Source organism: Ictidomys tridecemlineatus, chromosome 13 (genome assembly GCF_052094955.1).
Source record: "Ictidomys tridecemlineatus isolate mIctTri1 chromosome 13, mIctTri1.hap1, whole genome shotgun sequence".
NCBI lineage: Eukaryota > Metazoa > Chordata > Mammalia > Rodentia > Sciuridae > Ictidomys > Ictidomys tridecemlineatus.
In genome coordinates, this window is record NC_135489.1 from 71,126,043 (window position 1) to 71,143,119 (window position 17,077).

Consider the following 17,077-nt stretch of genomic DNA (forward strand, 5'->3'; position numbering starts at 1 on the left):
CACAACTCTGTTCACTGTGCAGATGGGCTGATCTTCCTCCTCCCGGCCCTAGTAAGCCCGCTCCTCCTCAGAAGAGCTGCACCAAGGCCCTTGCTTGGCTGGGCATGGCACCTGAATGGCCTAAGCTGCTGGCAGCCCTGGGCCCATCGCCAGGACCAGGCCATGGTGAGCACTCAGCGCAGGGCAGGGATGGCCCGCAACAGAGCCAGATTAGTTTTAAAAATAACAATTTTAAATGCTCTAGAAGAAGCTCCCTTTAAATGCAATGCTATATGTAGTTTAAAAGTGAAAGACTTGAAAAAAAAATACACCATGAAAACACCAATGAAAAGAAAACTGAACCATCTATATGAATGCCACTCAAAGTAGATTTCAGAATGAAGAATACCATCAGGGAGGATGAGGGGCATTCCATGATGATATAACGGTCATTTTATGAGAAGACACAATAATCCCAATGTGCAATGTCAGAGCTTGTGATAGACCCAACTGATCTTTTCTTAAAATTGGGAGCAATCTCACCACAAAGCCATGAAAAGATAATTTTGGCTTTACTATAAATTACTGCAAATTCTGAACGTGTTTGGAATGCTTGCCCGTGCCTTGAACTCACTCATGCCTGGCTCTCTGACCAGAGAGCAGCCCTCTCTGAAACTTTAGTGACACCTCATAAATATTGGCCTTCCCTGGCCAGACAACAACCCTCTCTGAGGCTCTAATGGTCCTCATAAATTCTGATGTTGGGGCCAGCAAAAAATGTAAACTACCATTAGTGTTATGCTCCTCAGAATTCTGTTATCTGTAACCCCTGCTTTGTGTAACTTTCTGGGCTATAAAGCTGGGCTGCAGGAAAGCTGCTGCTGCTGTCTTGTTCCCGCTGTTTTGGGAGGGAGAGGCAGCCTGGCCGGTTGAAATAATAAGTTTGCTTTAATTTGATTTTAATTGGAGTCAGTGGTCTTTTCTTGCATCCTGGTCTAACACTTGAAAATCAGGAAGAGAAAATTGAAAGAACCTGAAGGAGAACATAAATAAATAAATCCACAAGAGGAATTGAAGATTTCAACACCGTTCTCTAAATCATCAATCAAACTGATAGAAAATCGTCAAGGGCAGTGACCAGAGCAACACCAGAAGCCAAGTACACAGAGTGGACTTTCATAGACCCTCCACCCAACACAGAGGGTACGTGTTCTTACCAAATGAATAAGGACAGATCACATCATGTCTTGCATCTTAGATCAAACCTAGCAGATTTAAAGGAATGGAAATCACATGTAACACTTTATATGGCCCTATATTAATGTAAAAATCACTAAGAGAAAGATAACACACGTTTTACCTCCTCTTCAATTTTCCTTCAGCTGACTTTTGGCAGGAAGTTCCTGACCCTTCCTTGATCCTAGACTTTTCCTTTTAAAGATCCATTGGCTCCAACTTTTCTATGAACTTTTCCCTATCTCTAGCCTTTTAACCCCAGTCAATTTTTACTGGAAATACCCCATTTTTTAGAGTGATGTTTTCTTTCTTGAAGTGATCTACTTTTTCCAGGTATGCCAACATCTGCTTGAGGTTAGAGACTGTATATCATGTTAATCAGTTGATCATCTTTCAGACAACTAAGCACTTTGGAACTGATGTCAGCAGGGACCAGGATAGAAAGGCCCCAGCCTATGTCTCCCTATCCTCAGGGAGGACTAAGAGCAGCCTGGGCAGGGCATGGGTACTTACGAACAGAACACATTGGGATTATGATGTAGTTTCAAAAGTGGACTCATTTAAACAAAGTTAGTTCACCAAGTAGACTGTCTTCTCATTCTTGAAAGAATTCACAGAAGTGTGTAGATACTGGTTCAACTTGTTTTCATTTAAAATATCACCAATATTGGGGTAAGCTCACATAAAACAAAATGCACACATTAATCAATGATAAATACATACAGCCATGTAAACAACATGAATCAAGATGCAGCATTTTCTATAATCCCCCAAAGGTTCTCTTCTGCCTCATTTGCAGACAACCCATAGCCCTTGGCAACCACTGATTTTCTTTCTGATGCCATGAGTTAGGTTTAACTTTTCTAACCTTTCATATAAACTTTGTGATTACATAAATGCAATCTTAGAGCTTATATTCTTTTGTGTTTTTCCTACTTTTTGTGTTTGAGAAATATCCATTGTATTGCATCCATTAGTAGTTTACTCATTTTGGTTGCTGAATCTGATTTTATTGTTTTGGGTATGTCTTCTGTTGATGGATATTTGGCTCATCTTCTGGTTTTGACACTGATAAAGCTGCTATGAATGTGTTACTGGAGTTCTTGAAGATCCTAGCCCCAAGGTGTCTCAACAGATCAGGCTGGGCCAACTGTCCCAATATGCCAATCAAAGACAAAGATAGTGGTGAAGGGCAGGAAAGGAGTTTTAATCAGTGTGACCACATCAGGAAGAACAGGTGTTGGGGTACAGTGGCCATAGATCTTCTTCAAGGCATTGACAGAAACCTCATGATTTATAGAAAAGGCAACAAAGTCAAGTGTTGGGGGTTCAAATGGGAGTTTTCATAGATAGCAAAGTAGCTCATTTTAGTCAGGCTATGCTCTGGTTGATCATTATTTCAGAACTGGTTTTATGAGGTGGCTCTGCAGAAGGCCTTATCACAGTTAAGTGGTACAATCAGTACACATGGGGTGATTGCTCCTGCTTCATGGGGCAGCCTCAGTTCCCATGGGAGGTAATTGCTCCCATTTAGTGGAATGATCTCATCAGGCATGATCTGTCTGTGAGGCTCTGCTAATCCTAGAACACAACTGACTGCAGGTTTAGGGCAGTCACAGGAGACATGTGGGAGCCACTGAAGGGTGGAGGGTTGTAAAAGCTGGCAATTTAATGTCCCTGCAAATCTCAAAAATATCTCTCTTGATGTCCTCAGTCTTGAAGGGGGACAAGATAGGTTAGATAAATTTAGGGCTAATAAACCTTGTATTCTACTCCCGAAGTAACTAATTAGACTTTGAACAGAAATGAACGGGGTCCTGGTTCAAAATTTAAGATAATAAAATGCAAATTGAAAGCAGAGATGCCAAGCTTTATCCTGCTTGTTAGTTACTCTTTGGACATTGAAAGGCCTGAGTGAAGAGTCAGTACTTTTAGCAAAGTGACTTCTAATTCTCTCCTTAATATACATTTAGTTGTAGATCCACACAATACTTTCATTTTATTTGTTTATTTTTATGTGGTGCCAGGGATTGAACCTAGTACCTCATGCATGCTAGGTAAGCACTCTACCACTGAGCCATAATCCCAGCCTGCAAAGTGGCTTCTAATTCTCTAATTACCCACTGTGTATGGATGCATTCTCTTATTTCTCCTGGGTAAATTCTAGGAGTAGGATGGTGAATAATATAGTAGTTCCATGCTTAAATTTTTAGAGAAATTGCCAAACTGTTTTCCAGAATAGTTGTACCATTTTAATCTAGCAGCAGAATATGGGAGTTCTAGTCCCTCTGTATTCTTATCATGAGTTGGTACTATCAAGTCTTTTTGATTTGATCTATTTTAATAAGTACCATACATAGACATATCTTATTGTGGTATTAATTTTCATTTATTTATTGACTTAAGAGTGTTTTTAATGTCTTAATAACCATTCATATATTATGTTTTAAAATTTGTATGTCTATTTAGTTGGGTGCAATGGTGTATGCCTGTAATCCCAGCTGCTTGTGAGGCTGAAGTAGGAAGATCATGAGATCAAACCAAGCCTCAGCAAAAGTGAGGCACTAAGCAACTCAGTGAGACCCTGTCCCTAAATAAAATACAAAATAGGGCTGGGGATGCAGTTCAGTGATCGAGTGCCCCTGAGTTCAATCCCTGGTATGCAGCCCCCCCCACCAAATTTATGTTTATTTAAATAATTAACCTAATTTTTAATTAGATTTTTTTGTTACTACAAAATATTAAGTTTGCTTTGTACATGTAGATATGAGTTCATTCTCAGATATCTATATTATGAAATGTTTCTCCCAGGTACTGGCTTGCTTTTACTTTCCCAGTAGTCTTTTTTTTTTCATTCTAATCCTGTTTATTCAGTACATTTTCATCACTCTACACAACATTGTACAAATCCAGCCTTATCTAAAATGCTACAAATTTGCAAAACTTAAAACAAATTTTTTAATACTGACTGTACAATAAGAGTGAAAAAAAAGCACTGTACCTGTAAAACCACCCTGAATGGCTGTCAGAACAGGGGGCTCTGTAATGACCTCGAAGAGCTGGCTCTCAACTTGCTCATCAATTTCAAAGAGTAAGTGGTATGTGGGGCAGTAGAGTGTGTGGGAGGGCTCAGAAAGACAGAACCATTTACAGTAACAGGTGGTGGGGGAACACAATCCTGAGAATTCAGGGTGAGTGGAGGCCAGGCCTAACAGGAATGACAGCTCTGTCCCCTTTTCTGTGGACATAGCATAGCAACAGCAACACATTTGCCAGACTAGCTCAGGTCATCTGTGAAGAGACTGGGCCCCACTGCCACCTGGAAGATTGCTGATCCCCCGCAGGCTCTGCCACTGAACAGACTTTGGAAAGGGAATGGGTGAGCTTATTGCCAGAAAACTGCAGGGCCCCTCAATGGGCACAGCTCTGAACCATCAGCACTTCTGCAGCCAGAGCCTGCCTGCAGAGGAAAGGCCTCAAAAGCTGCCTTTGAAGCCTGTCCCAGTGAGGGGGCCTTCCCTGCCAACAATCCTGTGGCTAGAAAAGTGACACAGCTGAGCCAGGTGAAAGGCAAGGTATAGATGAGCTTCAGAGGCTCTGTGTGTTGGGAGGAGTTGGAACTGGAGCGGCTTCTGTGGTGGTGGCGGTGAGAAAAGCAGAACCACCTGCGCATGGGGGACCTGCGTTTTGGAGAGTGTGGTCTCCTCCTCATCCATGGGAGTGACATGGCAGCGGTGGCCGCCTTCTCCTGGGAGGGCTGAAAAGCTAGAGTGGGTAGGGGGTTGGCATAGGCCAGAAGGCCAACACAGCAGTAGCAGTGATCTCCTTCCTAGCCATCAATTTGTCCTCAGTCCACGCGCTTCAGTGCCTTTTCAGCTACATCTGAGGACGCAGCCTTCTACAGGCATGTCAATTATTTTAATTTTTTCCATAAGTGGAAAATACCTCCATGATGGATCCTTGGTCACATTCCTGATGAGCCTTTGGTGGGTTTAGGGGAAGGGCTCCGCCTTTTCTTTTCTTTTTATTGGTTTTATGTGTTTTGGATTTGGAGCAGGAGCGCCACCTGCTGTCATGTCTGCGCCAAGACTGGAGCTGATGTGCTGGAGCTTCCCCAGCGGCCGGTGCAGAGGACATGGAGCCCCTTCTTGAGCCTGTGTTGGCGCTGGATCCTGAGCTGAAAGTGGAGCTGGACCTACTGCTTCCACTGCAAGCCTTGCATCTCTTCGAGCTTATTTCTGCCATAGTCCTTCTTGCTTGACTCCTTAGTGGGTTGTCCATAGGTCTTTAGAGTGATCCCTGGGCTTCTCATCTGAGAGCTTTTTGCATTTGGTAGGACAAGGAGCCCTAGCTCTGGACTTTTTCTTATTTTCCTTGGTTCCTAGCAAGCTCTTCTTTTTCACTTCTGATAAATCCCCATTCTCTCCTAGAGGTGTTCAAAGCAGCAATGGCAGCCTCACTTATTTAAACTCTCACTTCTAGAGTGAGTCTGAGAAATGATCCCTAATCGATTGCAATTTAAGTCAAAGAGCAGCATCTTCCCCCAGCCACTATTTCCTCCTACTTCTCCTCAGCAGCTCCCTAGTAGTGTCTTTTTAAAAGATTTTTTTTCATTTAGTTTTCTCCCTAATGGTTAACATTTTTTGTTTGTTTCATAAAAATAAAATCACTGCTTACTTCAACCAAGGTAATGAGGACTTTTCTGTTTCATTTTGTGAATTTCATAGTTCTAGATTAGATTATAGCCCTAGATTAAATTTAGACTTATCATACATTTGAACTAATTTTTGTGTGTTCTGACAGTTTTCTGGGGATGACTGACAAACAAGAGGGCTCCTAACAACAGACACTTACTCCCTTTTAGTTCCAGAGGCCCAAAGCCTAAATCAAGGTGTTGCTAGGGCCCTGCTCACTCAGGGGCTCTGAGGGAGAGTCCTCCAAACCTTTTCCTGCTCTGGGCTACAGGTGTTCTCTGGCTTGTGGCAGCGTAGCTGAAGGCTTCCCTTACTTTTTTCCATAGCTTTCTCCATGTTTATCCTTTCTTGTCTGTGTCTCCTCCTCATTTTGTGTCATTGGATACACAGGCTGTCCAACTAATCCAGGACGATCTAATTGGAAAGTCTTGATTTTATTATCTCCGCAAAGATCCTTTATCTAAGCACAAGATCTCTTTTGCAGGTACTAAAGCCCACGACTTAGATGTCTGTCTTGGGGGATCATTATCCAACCTCTTACATACATGATGGGAGAAAAAGTTTGTAGGTAATTATTTTTCTATTTGGATAATCAGTTATTCTATTATTTTCTGTTCAAAAGCCATTCATTTCCCATTAAATCATCTCAGAATCTTTTTGGAAAATCAGATGACCATTTGTGTGTGGATCTGTTTCTGACTTCTCTCCTCAGTTCCACTGGTCTGTATGCCAACCTCCATGCTAATACCCCACTATTCTGATTACTGTAGCTTTAATTATTTTTTCATCTCTGAGATCAGGTAATATAAATCCTTAGTTCTTCTACAAAAAATAATTTGGCTATTCTAGGTCATTTGAATTCCCATATACCTTCTACAATCAGTTTGTTAATTTCTACCAAAAAAAAAAAAAAGCCTACTGGGATTGTGGTCAAGATTGTATTAGGTTTATAAGTCAATTTGGATAGAAAATATATAACATTTAATCTTGTTGAATAATTTGAATCTGTGCATATTTCACTAAAGGAAGCTAATAAAACTTAGCTTAGGTTTTTATTCATTATTATATTGATAAGAAAAAGTGTCTTAACTTTAGTCACAAGAATCAGTAGGTTGTTGGGATAGGGAGCTAAGGAAAGTTGATTAATACAGCTTTGAGTTTGCACATTCCTGCATATATGTTGAAATACTGACTTAAATCCCATGGCTGACCAGCAGGCATAGCATGCCCTTTTATGTGAAAACTCTTTGGACTATTCACACTGACCAGTCCAGAAGCAGTTAGCACTTCTTCCTCTACTTTGTCCTCTTATCCCAAAGCTCTCTGTGATTTGCATTATCCTACCTGCTAATCTATAGCCAATGGAGATTCAAGGTAAACAATTTGTTTTCCTTCCTCAAAGTTTCAGAATAAACACACACTTGGCTCTTTGTTCCAGTGGACATTGTTGAAATTGCAATATAGCATTGTGGATGCGAAACTTGTTCCAGGATCTGTTCTCTTTTCTTGATAGCCTCTGTAATTGCTCCATAACCTGACTAATCTTTTCCTTAAGATTTTTTTCATCTCAGGAAACTACTGACAAATCTTTTTTCCTCTGTGTTTAAGAAATTAGTGATATGAAGATTGAATAAAATCAACTAATAGGCTCTTGGAGTAGGGTGAGGGTTCAGTTGTAGAATATTCTGGCTGCAGACAGGGCAGTGTAGTGTCCAACTCTGTGTCCAGGGGAGGGCAAGGAAGGGCTGCATCCTAGCTGGCTGTGTAACTGCAGGTGGGTGCTCCAGGCAGTGGAAAGGCTGCTAAAAGATGAGAGGTAGAGAGAGTTTCTGCATGTCCACTGGTTAACATGAGAAGGAGCTGGTCAGCAGGTTATTGGGACATGAGTCAAGTGAGTTTGAGAGGATGAGTGAACTTGGTGCTCCACATAGAAGTGGGAAGATCAGGTCTCTGTGGATCCGGAAGGTTCCCAGGAAAGAGTTGTCTCCTATACACAGGTGCTGTGAGTAGGCTTTCTGTCAATCATCCCCTCTCAGCTTATGGTGATGAATCTGATTATGGGTGCCCTTTATGGGAACTTGTCAATGATATTGCCTAGTTAAATCCAAGTAACTTTCACAGAGTGGGCATGTGGCTCCAGAAGGTACTTATCAAGGATCTGCAGCCTTATGGTGCTAGTATTGCAATGCAGGGCCAGGAGCAAGGAGGACGTAGTGGTGCCCTCAGTCTTGCTCCTTCAACAGTGCTTTGTCTGCCAGTTGACTGGTGAAACCAATGGCAAACTAATCATACTCACAAGAATCAGACATTGCTGAGAATATGTCTGAAATACAGATTTATATTCCCATCAGGAACAATGCACCTTGCCCTAAGATGGAGATAACCCAAGTTATATTAAAAGAGCCATAGGGACTAAGAGCATGGTATTGACCTTTACATGGACACACAGACCCATGAAACAGAACAGAAAAAACAGAAATAAACCCATAAACAACTGCTTCTTTAGAAAAACTGGATAATCACATGCAGAAAACTGAAGTTTGACTCCAAATTCTCCTCCTGTCCAAAAAAATCAACTCATAATGCATTGAAGACCTTGACGTAGGACCTAAAAACTCTGAAACTGCAAGGGGAATGTGTTTGGGGAACTTTTTAAGATTTTTGGCACAGTCAGTAATTTCCTGATGAGATCCAAAAATCATAGGCAACAAAAGCAAAAAAAAAAAAAAAAAAGACAAATAGGATTACATCAAACTAAAATACTTCTGCACAGCAAAGAAAGCAATCAGCAAAGAGAAGAGACAATCATCAGGGAGGGAGAAAATCTTTGCCAGCTGTACATCTGAAAGAGGATTAATATTCAGAATATATAAAAACTCAAAACCACTTAATAAAAAATAAATATATCAATAAAATGGTTTAATCAGAATAGGCACTTCTTTGAAGAAATACAAATGTCCAATAAATACATGAAAAAATGCTCAATCTCACTAGTCATCAGGAAAATACAAATAAAAATTGTAAGATTCTATTATATCCAGGTTAGAATAGCTATCTATTATAACAAAATTAATCTAAGATATGGAGAAAAAGGAATACTTATACACTGTGTGTGGGAATGTAATTTAGTATATCCACATTGGAAATAGTTTAGAAGCTTGTCAAAAGGCTGGAAATAGAAATTGCATATGTCTCAACTATCCCACACCTGAGTATTTATCTGAAGGAAATTCAGTTGGCATATAGAGATAGCTGCATACCTCTGATTATTGTGGCATTGTTCACAATAGCTAAGATAAAGGATCAACCTAAGTATTCATCAGCATGGTAATGGAGAAAGAAACTATGGTTACATGTGTGTGTATACATATATACACACACACATACAGGTGTATGTGTAGTATGTATATACATATATATGTGTGTGTATGTATATATATGTGTATGTATATTTTTTATACATATATATTTTATCTTTTCTATAGTATATATATGTATATATATATATATCTTCTTTATATATATACACATCTTCTTTTAATTCTTTTTAAAATATTTTTTAGCTCTCAATGGACCTTTATTTTTTGTTTATTTATATGTGGTGCTGAAGGACATGCTAGGCAGATGCTCTACTACTGAGCCACCACTCCAGCCCTATATAGCATAGATCATATGATATATATGTGTGTATATATATATATATATATATATATATATATATATATATATATATTGTTTAACCATAAAGAAGAATGAAGTTCTGTCATTTGCCTCAAAATGGATAGAACTGGTTTTATTGTGTTAAATGAAATGACACAGAAAAGCAAGAAGACAAGTCTTTCATGTTTTTTTTCAAATGTTAAATTAAAAAAAAAAAGAGATTTGAAAGTAGAAGAGAGATTGCTGGGGATCAGAAAAGATGCTGGGGGAGGGGGGAGATAGTATGAGGGCAATGTATGCATGTGTGGAAATATCACAGTGAGTTCGATTTCTGTGTCCAATTATTATGAGATAATAATTATAATAAAAATAAGTAGATAAAATCTGGCTCTTCCAAAAAATAATGAAATAAAATCTCGGCTAAGGGAGGAGAACCATACATATAAACAAAGAGAAACAGACTACGTCTCTAGAATCTAGGTACCCCAGAGCACTCTCATGAGCTTGTTGTTTACCTTAATACAAAAAGCCCTTCATGCCAATGAGAACTGTGCAAGGATTCCACCCTGCCGTTTGAGAGATGTTGAGTGTCATCCACACTCAGGGAGGTGCCAGTACTCTGCAGATATCCTTGATGTATTTGATGACAGAGGGGACCCAAAGGAGAAGCTGCTGCTTTACAGAGGGGAAGGGTGTGTGTGAAATGTCCCTCCCTGGAAAGAAAAAAGAAACACTTAAATAAGGGTGAAATCTCTGGCTTCATTCAAAAACCCAGTAGAGTACAGAGAAAATGTCCCTCAAATGTTTTTTTTGCCAATTGCCACCACTGAGCCTCACCTTCTTGAGGAGCTACTGTAGCAGGATTGCAGACTGTGCATAGGGTCACCTCAACCCTCCTGTTTGCTCCTACTGCCTTTTAAAACCACTTTGAGCAGATACCCCAGAGGTTAGCTCAGCGACCTCCCTTCTCTTGCTCTTTTTATGCACGTATTCCTCCAGGATCAATGTTTGGAGTTTGGGATTTGCTAATGACATTGTATATTGCATTCTGGTGGGTATTTCTCATATTTTATAAACAAACTAGAGAAGCAAACAGAGCCAGGAGCTCTTTGGAGTTCAAATCCACAAAAATTAAAACAAAATTTATCAAGTGTCATATGCTATAATTTACATACAGGTTAAGCATTCCCAATCTGAAAATCCAAACAGAAAATGATCCAAAATCTGATATTTTGTGAACATTAGAGTAATGCTCAAAACATTTTAGATTTTGGAACTTTTTAACTTTTGGATTTTTGAAGTAGGCATGTTCAACGGGTAAAATCTGAGGAAATATTCCACAATCAAAAATTCTGAAATACGAAACAATTCTTGTCCCAAGCATTTCTAATGAGTTGCTCCACTATATGTTTTTAGCAAAACAATTATTTTCTCACATTAATGACTGTGCCATTTTTTTTTAGTGAATTAAAAGCTAAAAGTCACTTTGTATCAAGGAGAAAAATCAAGCAAATTAATGAGATTTTAAAAATACAAATTCAGGGGCTGAGGCTGGGGCTCAGAAGTAGAGCGCTTCCCTAGCATGTGTGAGGCCCTGGGTTCGATCCTCAGCTTCACATGAAAACAAATAAATAAAAGAATAAAGGTATTATGTCAAACTACAACTAAAAAATAAATATTAAAAAAATACAAGTTCAATCTTATTTTGTTATTTTTTTCATTTTAAATCATAGGCATATAAGAGAAATTATTAGAAAATAGTTTCATGATGCAAAAGGCTAGATTCTATATGATAGTCATAGAATAGGGCCAAGTGTGAATGGGCTGTGTCACATGTTTTCTCCTAATAATGAAACCAAAGCACGACAGTCCCCAGGCTGTAAGGACAGTGAATCATGTACTCAAAGTTTAAGAACTGACATACTGCTGTCCTGGAACATCCAGTGGTCTTGTTATGGTAGGCATAAAATCTACAAGCCATCTAACTTTTTTTTGGTGGGGGAAAGAAGGTTCAGCAAATTAAACCCAGGGGTATTTTATGACTGAGCCACAACCCCAGTCATTTTTATTTTTAATATTTTATTTTCATTAGAGTCTCAGGATGTTGCTTCTGGTCTCTAAGTTGCCAAGGCTGGCCTTGAACTTTTGATCTTCCTGCTTCAGCTTCCTACTGGCTAGGATTATAGGCCTGCCATACTATGCCCGGCTCATCTAACTAATTTGACATTCTGCAATTGTGAAGTCTGTAGGGAAATCAAACAGATCCATTTTGATGACTGTAGAAGATAGTGTTACTGTTTACATTCATGGTTTTGGTCACTCTGTTGAGATTTAAAAAATGACCAAAATGGGGCTAATTGTTAAATTGAAATAAATTTGTCCTAAACTTGTCTCCATTCTTGCATGATGAATTTGTCCCAAAGTAGCCTCCATATATGTGATCTGTAACCTAGCTTGCTATGCAAATGAACTGTAATCCATTAAATGGTAGGGGGGGCGTGGGTGTTGGGGGCGTGGCATGGGGGGCTTGGCGTGGGGGCGTAGCGGTGGCTTGCCTCTTACCAAACAACTAAATTTCCATCAATCACAGCAGAGCAGCTCCAAACAATCACTGATCTGACTATACGCAAATGGTCAGAAGCTTACTGCGTCCAATCAGGTGGTTTCAGTTTGGCAGTTCCTTTTCTTTGGCAGTGAGTGTAATCTGCAGAGGTGGTGTGGTTAACCGTCTTTGGTCCCAAGTGCAACACTGTGCTAGAACCTTATTTATTTATTTATTTTTTAATCAAGCTTTGCTAAATGAAGAGTTCTCAGTTTTTAATTCCCGTTAGGAACCAACTGTGAGAACCTGCCTGTGTTCCTTCTGTCACTTGGCGGAACTCAAAGACAGTTTTCTGACCATCTTTGCACCATCTAGGAGTAAAGTAAGCTGTAATACCCATACACAGAAGAGGCTGAGTTAGAATTAACTGCTTTTCCACCATAGGGTCAAAAGTTAGACCACAGCTTGAGAGCCCTGGGGTGGGGAGGGAGATGGTGACAGCAAGAATACTACTGATGAATAGAGTTCCAGAAGATAACTGTGAGTACCAACCAGGGGAAGTACAGGTTTGAGTCCCTGGAAACCAGACAGCATCCTGTGGGCTCAGGGAAAAGCAGCACTCATCAAGTGACATTTTCTTGCTCTTTTACTCCCAGGGTAGCTGCTGGACTTGAAGTGGTCAGAAGACAAGACCACTGGGCCTGTCTGGCAGAAGATGTAGTTGTGCCAAATGCAAAGGGACAAGTGTTCCTGCTGCTTGCTGGCCTGGCTCTGCAGAATTCCACCAAGCCTGGCTGTTCCTGAAAGAAACCTCCTGCTTCAGAGCAGTGTCCTGTTTTGACTATGAACCTGGGACCAGCAGTATAATTACTACATCCAGACCTCATTTTGTCCCTGAAGAGAACCAGTGCATTTTTCCTTATTTGAACATAAGCAGGTAAGCCATGGGGACCCTAGATTTAACTGAAGGGCTGGAGACTTTATCACTCAGGAGCAGTTGTGCATAGGCAGTGTGAAGAGAACAAAGCCAGTTTTGAAGAACTCCATGAGTGCAGCTTGTTCGCAGTCAAACAGCAGTAACTGGGATTACAGAAAACAGTCCTCTAACACCAAGGTAAATTAGTAGAAACACATTAATATATTCAAAATAGTTGTTTGGAAAATTACTTAAAAGAATATTTCTTTTTTTTTCTCAGAACTGTAAATCTTTGGTGTGTATTAAACATTAGCTTTTGTGCTAGAAAATTAATCGCTTAATTCTTGGAACAATATACCACAATTGTGTGTCCTTTGTTTCACAAGTAAAAGTTGGCAATTATGCAGTAGAAATAAAAATAATGAAAATGGAGCTGGTGTTGTGGCTCAGTGGTAAAGCACTTGCCTAGCACATATGAGGCACTAGGTTAAATTCTCAGCACTGCATATAAATAAATAAAATAACAGTTCATTGACAATTAAAAATGTATTTAAAAATGATAATATCAAACTCATCTAATAGGAATCATGCAGTGTTTTAATATTATAACTCATTTCCCCTTCACTGCAACATTATTAACATTCTTTCTCATGTTAGGAAGTGATTGTTGGAGACACTGAGTGTCTCCACTGAAATGTGAAAAGTATAACTGAAATTTGGAAAGTTTCTTGCACTGCAGAGACCACAGTGCACAAAAGAAATTCATACACCTTATATAGTTTTTCTTCATGTTAGAAATAGGTATGATAAGTGTTCCTGGCAGCAGATTATGGTAGGAATATAAATGGATGGTGGAATGTTCTTGCTTGCAAAGTTTCAGGAGGATTCCTGAGCTGAGAGATATCTGTCTTGTGAAGCAGCTATTGGGAAAAATGGTAGATTGTGATAACATCGAGAAGCAGGTGGCAGCAATTTCAAGTTTTGGACAAAGAGTAAAGGGAAAAACTGCATACATAATGAGAGTGAATGAGGTTGAGAAAAGCTAATGCACAAAAATGTTCCGGACTCCAGGACTGTGCCAGCCATGTTCCCTAGAAGAGAGCTTAGCATTTTCTAATCCCCATTCACTCTGGCTGGTACAGCATTATTTTATAGCTTTCTGGGCATTAGTTTCACCTGTGTGGTTTACATAACTGTGGTTTCATGGGTGTGAGATGTGTGGACCACATGTTTGTGGGAAGATGGGTGTTCTTGTCATGACAACTCAGCCCAGGGAGGGGCACCCTAGCAAACCTTTGAGTACCCACAGAGGCCTGCACCTGTTTGGAAAATGCAGCAATCCATATTGGCCCCAGAAATAATTACAGCAATTGATTGTGTTAAAAGAGTGGTTGTGAATGTGACCGACCTTAGAGGAAAACAGGGGGAAGCCATTGGGACTGTCTGGAGTTGGCTGTGTCATACTGCTAAGGTAGTGAAAAGGACATAAAGTGTAGTTATGTCTGGGAAAAACTTGGAGGAACTTTTTTTCTGTGGGATTTCTTTAGAAGTCAAAGTGCTTGACATTGTCAACAGCATTATAGTCTATTGAAGGGGAATTGTTCTTAAGAGATAACATTGTAGAATACCTCCGTGTTTTTGTTTTGTTTGGGTTTGCTTATTTGCAATACAGCTTTTTCCCTTAGAGTATGAAGAAGGTATCACATATTTTACCATTCCACATTGTCTTCTGGAATGCCTGATTTGTTGAAGTCAGTGTGAAACCTGTGTTAAATAAAAGTCTGTTCCAAATTGAATTTGCAATAGATTCTAAATATCATTTAGAAAGTCATCTGTGTATTTAAAAAAATCACTTCAAGGTAGGCACAGTGATGCACACCTGTAGTCCCAGCTACTCAGGAGTCTGAGGGAAGATAATTGCAAGTTGGAAACCAGCCTCAGCAAATTAGCAAGACCATCTCAAAATGAAATAAAGGGGCTTGGAGTGTAGCTCAGTGGTAGAGCACTTGCTTATACTAGGCCCTGGATTCATTCTCTAGTCCTATGAAACAAAACAAAACAAATTACTTCATTTGCAGCAAAATGTGTTATGTGAAAAAATTTAAAAGATGTATTTTTGTTATTTTCTTTAATATCTTACTCTTTTAAAAAATATTTATTTATTTGAATTAGGTATACATGACAGCAGAATGCATTTTGATTCATTGTACATAATTGTGGCACAATTTTATATTTCTATGGTTGTACAGGATGTAGCATCACACCATATATGTAGTCATACATGTACCTAGGGTAGTGATGTCCATCTCATTCCACCACCTTTCCTACACCCATGCACCCTCTCTACACTCCCTACCCTTTGCCCAATGAAAGTTCTTTCATTTTTCCCATGCCTTCCCCACACTCTTTATGGATCAGCATCCACTTATCAGAGAGAGCATTCAGTGTTTGATTTTTGGGGATTGGCTTACTTCACTTAGCATAATATTCTCCAACTCCATCTGTTTACCTGCAAATGCCATAATTTTATTCTATTTTAATGCTGAGTAATATTTTATTGTGTATATATACACCACAGTTTCTTTATCCATTCATCTATTGAAGGGAACCTAGGTTGCTTCCACAGTTTAGCTATTGTGAATTCAGCTGCTATAAACATTGATGTGGCTGTGTTACTATAGCAGGCTGATTTTAAGTCCTATGAGTATAGACTGATAGGGATAGCTGGATCAGATAGTGATTCCATTCTAAGAATCCCTAAGGAATCTCCATACTGCTTTCCAGATTGGTTGTACCAATTTGCAGTCCCACCAGCAATGTATAAGTGTGCCTTTTACCTCACATCCTCACCAACATTTATTGTTGTCTGTATTCCTGATAACTGCCATTCTGACTGGTGTTAGAGTAAATCTTAGAGTAGTTTTGATTTACATTTCTCTAATTACTACAGATGTGGAACATTTTTTCATATATTTGTTGATTAAAGGCATATCTTCTTCTGAGAAGTGTCTGTTCAGCTCCTTAGCCCATTTATTGATTGGGTTGTTTGTTTTTTGGTGTTAAGTTTTTTGAGTTCTTTATACATCCTGGAGATTAGTTCTCTGTCTGATGTGTGTGTGGCAAAAATTTTCTCTCAAAATGTAGGCTCTCTGTTCACCTGATTAATTTTTTCTTTTGCTGAGAAGAAGCTTTTCAGTGTGAGTCTATCCCATTTATTAATTCTTGATTTTATTTTTTGTGCTTTAGGAGTCTTGTTAAGAAAGTTGGGGCCTAAAGTGACATTATGAAGATTTGGGCCTAATTTTTTCAGTTCTCCCAGCACTGTTAGTTGAAGAGGCTATATTTTCTCCAATATATGTTTTTGGTGCTTTTGTCTAGTATGAGATAACTGTATTTGTGTGAGTTTGTCTCTATGTCTTCTATTCTTTAACAGTGGTCTATATGTCTATTTTGGTACCAATACTAAGCTGTTTTTGTTACTATAGCTTTGTAGTATAGGTTAAGGTCTGCTACTGTGATGCCTCCTGCTTTTTACCTCACATCCTCACCAACATTTTACTTTGGCTATTCTGGGTCTCTTATTTTTCCAAATAAATTTCATGCTTGCTATTTCTATTTCTATAAGGAATGATGCTAGGCTTTTAATTGGAATCACATTGAATCTGTATAGCGTTTTGGGTAGTTATGGCCATTTTCTCAATATTAATTTTGCCTATCCAAGAGCATCGGAGATCTTTCCATCTTCAAAGATCTTTCAATTTCGGGCACTGAGCACCGCATGCAGGGAGGCGGGGTGGGCGACCTCGGGGCCAGGCTGGGCACTGCACGCCAGGGGAGGTGGTATCGAGGTCCTAGCCTGGAAATCTCTGGGCCCTCGTGCCCGCGGGGGCAATGCAGACCGAGGGCACCGCTCGCCCATGGGCACCTGTCCGCGCCTAGGTATCTGCGCGGCGAGCGCACAGAAACCACCTGCTCACCAAGCCCTGATGTTTTGCGCAATATTCTGAGGTCGTTCTCAATTCTCCCTACCAATCGCCTGGGTCGAGGAAT

General features: G+C 39.7%; 1 pseudogene; it reads right to left on the bottom strand.

Annotated features, from left to right (window-relative positions):
• Window positions 1-4,600: 4,600 nt before the first annotated feature.
• On the bottom strand, window positions 4,601-6,245 carry LOC144369677 (uncharacterized; annotated as a pseudogene).
• Between the last annotated feature and the right edge of the window lie 10,832 nt (window positions 6,246-17,077).